We start from the raw sequence: 7,884 nt of genomic DNA on the forward strand, positions 1-7,884 counted from the left end.
TGATGCTTCAAACCTCCAAGTCTTCTATAGTATTCTCCAAAGTCAGGATTACACCAGTGGGTGGACACCTTCTTTTAATTAAATCAAGAAACTAATTCTTGAATTGGACAATTGAAAAATCAAGAACAGTAATTTTTCTCTCTCCAAAATTTGAACACCATGAAATCATGTATTATGAATGTTGTACAATTCCATTCCATTCCATAGGATGTCTAGATTCCAGCTAATATCTATTTATAGAGATAGAAGAATTCCAATTCTTATATAATAATGATTCCACATTCAAATAGGAGTTCCAATTAAAATCTAAGTAGGAGTTTTAATTAAAATTCAAATCCAATTAGTTTATATTTAATTACATGTGTAGTTTTAGAACTTCAATTACAATTATAATTAAGTTTACAACTTTCGTAGTATTAACAAGTTAGTACAAAAATTTATTGTAATTACAATTAAGTTCAAAACTATTATAATTATCGTAATTAAGTTCCAATACTTCATGAAGCTACTATAGGAACTAGATCGGACATATATTATTCAAACTCCAATAATTAGACCATGTCTAGTCAACCATAGACCAACCAATCAAATTTTAAGTCTTAGTTATTTTCATTAAAGGTAAAAAATTGAACTCTTGGAATGCATAAGATCACAGAAGCCAATATATCTGTAATACTTTCCTCTGACCTGCTGTATATGTATTTTATCCTCGTCCAAGATCCAATAATTAGGTAGGAGTATAAATGATCATTTTGTCCCTCTAATTATTTTCACTAATTTAAGTTTCATTTTTTTTCAACGGTCTTGTGAATTAATCATATATGTCAAAATTTAGCCGTTGCTATGAACTAAGTTCAGATTTTAACCGTTTAACAGAAATACTTAAGTAGTCACTATACCCCTTTTTCAGAGTGACGATTCCCGACACAAATTCATGTTGGCTACTGCGCTCATTTTGAAGTTCCCAACTCATCTAAATATTTGACCAATTAAATTGATCTCACCTATTAATAAATCAAAGAACTATTAAAATCACGAAATGATATACATAACCATGTCAAGGGATTTAGATAAAATACATAGCGGTCAAGTAGAATTTAATTTTCCGCACAATCATGCTATAGAATTAAATTCGACACGATATTCGTGCAAGACACTCCAAGTGTACTATTGTCACCTTTAACTATTTCTTTAATAAGGACAAATTACAAACCCGAATAGTTAATTGATCAAAACTACAACCTTTCAATACAAGGTATCAATCCTTATACATAGATTGTGAGCAAATTATTTATGATCAAAATATAAATTGTCACATACTATACTTATGAATGCAAGTACCCAACTCATATTATTATAAGTGATTATAGACACTTTAATTTCGTATGTTCAATAATAAATAAATGCAATAAATAAATAAAATCCCAATTTATCTATTATAAATGATTATTTTTCCATAACAAAATATACTATATGAACACACAACCCAACAGAAACTCCAATCTACTCCGTGTGAAAAACGACACCGAAAGTTGAAAGAAAAACATTTTTTCTCCCGCCTCAATTTTCTCTACAGCATCCACGGTTTTCTTCTCTCTCAGCCTGTGTTCTCTCTTTTCTTTTCTCGCATAAAAGGAAAAAATGGCCTGCTTCCTTTATATTTATTTGCAAAGAGAAAACCATTAAATGGGCTTAAGTGGATTTAATAGGCTTCACATGTGGGCTAGACCCGTTCAACAGTATCCTCCTCACCTGCCCGGATATGGCATTTGCACTCAATAAATGATCTCAAATCATGCTTTGGCCAACTATGCAGCGGCGGATTATGCTTAAGCGTCTCATACGCCATCTCCGTGGCACATCTTTTCATGGATTATTTATTTGTCGTCATTTTCTGTTTTCTCTTAATGCTTTTTCTCTGATTCAGATTGGTCGGCAACGTAGATGATTGCACCTCAACAAGCTCTCATATGGTTTTTCTTGGTCACAATGCAATTGTTTAGAGCTTCCGTATATCGCCCACTCATATACCGAATCAAAAAATGAAGTTGTTGCAAGCATCGCCTTTGAAGCCTTGTCGATTAAGTCTCTACTGTTTGAACTCGGTGTCCAATTTCCTTCTATACAAGTTATTTACTATGACAATGATTGTACCATTTATCTATGCTCAAACCCTATCTTTCATTCGAGAATGATACACATAGAGATCGATTTTTCACTAAATTTATGATCGTATTCAAAATGGTGAGCTCCAAAGTATGTCATGTTTATACCAAGGAACAATTTGCAGATGCCCAAATAAAAAAATTTCATCTTTTTGGTGAAAGATTGCTATTTCGGACAGAATCAGTACCTTGCCGGAACATATTAGAGGTAATATGTAATCATATATTTACGTAATGATGTTGTTTATTTAAAATAGAGTTGTTGTATTATCTAAAGTAATAATCTTCTTTTAAAGGTAAAACTGTTGTATTCTTGTTGGTTAAAGATTGTGACTCTTGTAAACTGTAAAATACCTTGAAATGTGCGTGTCAAAATAAATTAAAATAAATTGCTATGTTAGTATAATAAAGTACGTTGCCTTCTTCCAATTCTCTACGAATATTACATTGAAAGCAGCAGATTAAACTGGCAAAACCTACAAGTCACCTCCTAATTTATTTATTTATTTTAATTCAACTAGCAAAAGCTCCAAGTAACCTCCTAATTTATTTATTTATTTTAAACTACCTTTTGACCCCTATTTGATTCTTTACCTTTTCCATTTTCCTCTCTTGAATTAAATATCCAGGCCAATTTTAATATATTAATTTTGTATGGGTAAAAGTGACCTGACCTGACTCTAAGTCGGTTGATTCGGATCTCTTCCATGACATAAAATTCAAATGACTTATAGTCTTTATTCAAAATTAGGCGAGTTTTCTTTGACTGAAGAGTTCAATTCAAATTGGGATTCCTATCACATGTAGGGAACTTTTTTTTTTGGCGTCTTGCAATTTTTTTCCTCTTGCACGGAATTTAATTTGTCGATGATATTTGGAATTCAATTTTTTTATTTTTTATTTTTTTGTGGTATTTTTGATGATTGAATTCAATTTATCAATAATTTTGTAGATATCAATGTTGGACTATAAGATTTGGAGTTTTTGCTTGGTTAAATGTTCATATTTCATTTCTTAAAAGGACAAATTTTGGTAGCTATGATGATTTTAAAATGGAAATATTTAGGTTGACATAAATTGACGTTTATATATTTATTTATTTTTGTCATAATCAAAGGATCCGGCTCCATTCCAAGAGTGGAAAGAAGGCTAAGGATGGAAGTCTCAACTCCATCCCAAAAATGTAGTGGAGAAAACAATAAGCAAGGGATTAAATTTCTCATGAGTTCATTTTAATTGTTGTCGATACTAAATTTAGTAATTCCAATTTAGTTTGGGACTTCTAATTCCCTAGTGGATTTTCTTTTACGGATTGGAAGCCCGTAAGACTTTCCTTTGTTCAAGATTTTTCCGTGTTAAATTTTGACATCTTGACATCTTTATCTTATTTCATTTTTGCTTTACAGTTTGCACTTGCGTAATAAATTTAGCGATCCACATTCATCTAAACAAACAACATCTGAAATTTATTTCGAATTGATTGATGCAAATTCATATTACTTTCATGATTTACTTGTTGGAAAAAATGCATAAATAGCTCACTTTCAGCAATATTTTTGTGGGATCTGTTGGTCCAATTTGAAAGACCAAAATTGATCCGTGTTCTTCTTGAGAGCATCAAAATTATTTATTTACTTGCCAAAAATGAAGTTTGGGCGAATGAGAAATTGGAGCTCAAAAATGACCATTGAAAGATGGTTTAAATGGGAAAATTGTATTAGTCCCATATAGGAAAAATATGAAAGCAAGAACCACTTTAAATATGGTTGCACATTGGAAGGGTGTAATCATGTGTAATATAGAGGCTCTTTCTACGTGCGGGCGCAGGGGAGGTGTAAATCACATATCGAAATTGCCTTTGAACTTTAAACTTGTGTATGAGCGCGACCTGTATGCACGAATGTCGGATTGAACTAAGCAAAAATTGGCTCGTTTGGAGAGTCCACCTTTTGCAATTTTTTGCTTTTTCCAACTAACCTTTGAATTTTCGAAAACTGCCAAAACTCCAGTAGAAATTGAAGTGGCTCCAGTCTTTATTGCCATAGTCAATGGCAGATGGCAAATTTATTTTATATATTAAATCTCATAATTTTTCCGACAATTCCACCATACTCGAAAATACAGGAGAAAAAAAAAGAACTGTGTCTGCACACACAAATATAGTCTGCATACTGCATATTTTTTCTGTATGCATACGTAATCTCAATTTTTGTTCAAAGTCGTGGTGATGATATTGTTCAGACGCTAAATCAGTTCGTCGGAATAGTTTCTACGATGCTCAGATTCTACGAATTTTATCGTTGCATCCTGAGAAACAGACGCTCGGATTATACCTCAAGCACTCACGGTGAGGGGACAAACTTGTTTTAAAGAAACTATGCTCGCACAGACCTCAAGTTGAAGATTTATTTATTTTCTGCAATTCACATATTTATTTATTTAGCGATTTACATATATGCAGTTTAATCTTATGCTTTGTAAATTTTTCAGTTTATCTTGTGCTTCATATAATTTTACAGTTTATTATATGTATGTCGAAAAAAAAATCTAAAGGAAATTAATTAATTTGATAACATTTTGTTTAGTAGTTGTCCAACGGGTATTTATTTAGATAATATATGCAAAGACGGTATTTCTACATTTTGGCGTATGTAAGTGCATATCCAGTATGTTAGTTGCATATACGGTATCTAGCAAATATTTGTAAATCACTCACTGTATATGAAATGGAATAAAAATAGTTTGTGAAAATTTTGTACAACTACGGTGAACTTTCTGTAAATACGGTAGGTAGCATATACGGTAAGTTGTCTACAAATATAAATATAAACATATACACACACACACACACACACACACAGAGAAAAATGATCTCCTAAGCATGGTGCTTAGCTTATGTTAAGTACGGGTGACATGACACACCATTTATTGGTGAATCATTAAATATATGAAATCTATCATTAATTTATTCACCAATTAAATGGTGTGTCATGTCACCAATGCTATTTAANGCGATGAGAATACTGCTTTAGATGTAATTTGCTTGTCAGACTTTTGGTCATGCACAATTGCTCCAACTTCAATCATAATGCAACTGTTGTCTTCTCTTTCAAAACGTCCTAAAGAATGTTGTTAGATAGATGAAGATGTATCATGTGAAAGTGTCTTTTGATCCTTTCGTTGCTTCTCATCTATTATTCACGTTGTGGGCATATTGTCAAATTCCAACAACACATCATCCAAATCTATCTGCTCTAAAACAGCTTGCTTCTTCACTTGTCACAACAAAAATCTTATATCGCGGTCGAAAAGAGAAATTTCATACTTCATAGCTGCTATCGATAACAGAAATCTCGAATAAAATCCGCAACCAATAGCTCGGAAAGGCAAGTATGGCACGATATGAAGTATTAATAGCACAAGTAAGAACAAGATTAAAACACAAGAAGAAAGATTGACAGATGAATCGAGTAATTTTATTATTTATAATCAATGGAAAGAAAAATACAATTTAGCAATACATAAACTGGAAGATGATTCAAATATATATAAGGACAATCCAAGACCTAGAAGTAGAGTTCTATTCGAATCAGAATGTCTAAAAGTTTCCTTATCTTGATCTATTTAAGTCCAACAGAAATTTCAATTCTCAATAGGGCTTCCAAATAGAATTTCAACTAGAATTTGCCAACAGATTTCGAATAGGATTTCATAAGCATTCCAAATAGATTTCTTCTTAATATACATTTTAATTAAAACTTTTAATTATATTCATCAAAGAATTCAAGTCAAACCCAAATTCTAACTTTATTGGGTGATGTTGGGCCTTCTCAACCTCATAAGCTAGTTCAAGAGGTGAGGCTTTCCCATACACTTGTAAACTAATTACCAGCCACTTCTAGAACCGATGTGGGATAACCTCAACAATCTCCCCCTCACATATCAGGCTTGCGGAAGACTAAACTCATCTCCATCTCGCACATCATGCCCTGCGGAGACCAAACCCATCTCCTCCTCACACAAACCCGCATCTCTCGTAACCGTTAGGCCTGAGACTTGTTGACAACCTGGGCTTTGATATCAATGTTGGATAGTATTAGACATTCTCAATCCCGAAAGCTAGTTTAAGATGTGGGGTTTTCTCTTACAATTGTAAACTGACAACTAGTCCCTTCCACAACAGATGTGGGATAACATCAACAAGCCATTTTGGATCCAATGCGAACTAGTCATAAGTTACAAGTTCCGCAAATGCAGTGGTACTGTCATATCAAAATTTTATGTATAGAAATCTGTATTTTCTTTTTGCCTTCTTTTCGCACTATTACGGATATGAAAATAATGGTCAAAATCGGATTAAATTTCTTATCTTTTCTTCTATTTATCTTGTGTATCAATATTTTTATTAGGTCTTTATTTTATATTTCGAATTCTATTAGTTCTTTCTAATTCAAATTATTTAATTGATTAGAACTTTTTATAAGGAATCGGAGAAATATACGACGATTTTTTCTTGGAAATCCCCAACGAACAAATTGCAGGACGTATCGACGGAAAGGAAATTGGAAAGTAGGATACTCCGAATTCAAGTGTCTAACCAAAATCAATTTTTGAGGCAAAACATGTGCATAAGAAATATACCAATCTAAAGAATGATGTGTACCTAATGAGGAAAAAGATGTCTAAGAGTAACCTTGGCAATGTGGTAGAGATGAAAATTTTGGAGTTTGACACTTTTGTTAGACAAATGGTTGTCAAACTACCTCCTCGGGCTATGACATTAACTCGATTTATTTTTCGATAGGTATTGACCAAATAATTGAACGTTATATCAACACCTCAATAGATCGACCTAACCCCAAAACTGTGTAGGCCATTTGAAGCAGCCTAATTTTATTAGTGCTGCTAAAGATATCCACTTAATAGCCCATTTACGCATGTGTTGGTCCTTTGGGCCATTATCCTACCCTAAACCTACTTACCTTAAATGCCCACTTTGAACTTGGTTATATTGGTTTTCTTTCCTCTGCCTCTCTGCATTTGAGAACTTACAGTTGCCTTTCTTCATTTTTTTGTCCACTCTTGGCTTACCCCTTCTTACTGCCTTTTTGGTTAATTTTTGTGTGATCTTTTCTTTCTGCGTGGTCTCCTTATTGGGTAATCTTCAGCAACCGGAAGTGGAGGAATTATTGAGGAGGGTTTGGGTTGTTTTCATTGTAGTGTCGATTGGTTGGAAAAACTGAGCCCGGTAAAGACTTGGTGGCCTTCATCTTCCACGCAACAACTTGGTTGCTTAATACGGTAAAAAAAATGAGTAGTAGGAGGCGATACTGGTACCGATATGATGGTGTCATGGTCAGGTACAAATTCATTTGAGTCATGCACAAGTAAATGAGATAATGCTGGTGAATATAAAGATTGGTCGTCTGCTTGTGGGTTGGTTGTATCTGTGGTGATTGGTTCTTCTATAGTGTGTGGTAAAGGAAGAATGGCTACATCATGTTGGTTTTCTTGTGGATTTGAGTTGAATGAGAATATATGTTCATGAAAGACATCTAGGGAATAAAAAAAATCTATTATTTGCAAGATCATAAACTTGTAACCTTTATGACCAAGAGAGTAGCAAACAATTATGTAGCGACGAGCTTTTTGATTAAATTTTTGTGTAGGTAGGAGATTAATGGGAAAAATGCATCCAAAGGTTCGAAAATGGTTATAT

The sequence above is a fragment of the Olea europaea genome, unplaced genomic scaffold (genome assembly GCF_002742605.1).
Source record: "Olea europaea var. sylvestris unplaced genomic scaffold, O_europaea_v1 scaffold1955, whole genome shotgun sequence".
In the NCBI taxonomy this organism is placed as follows: Eukaryota; Viridiplantae; Streptophyta; class Magnoliopsida; order Lamiales; family Oleaceae; genus Olea; species Olea europaea.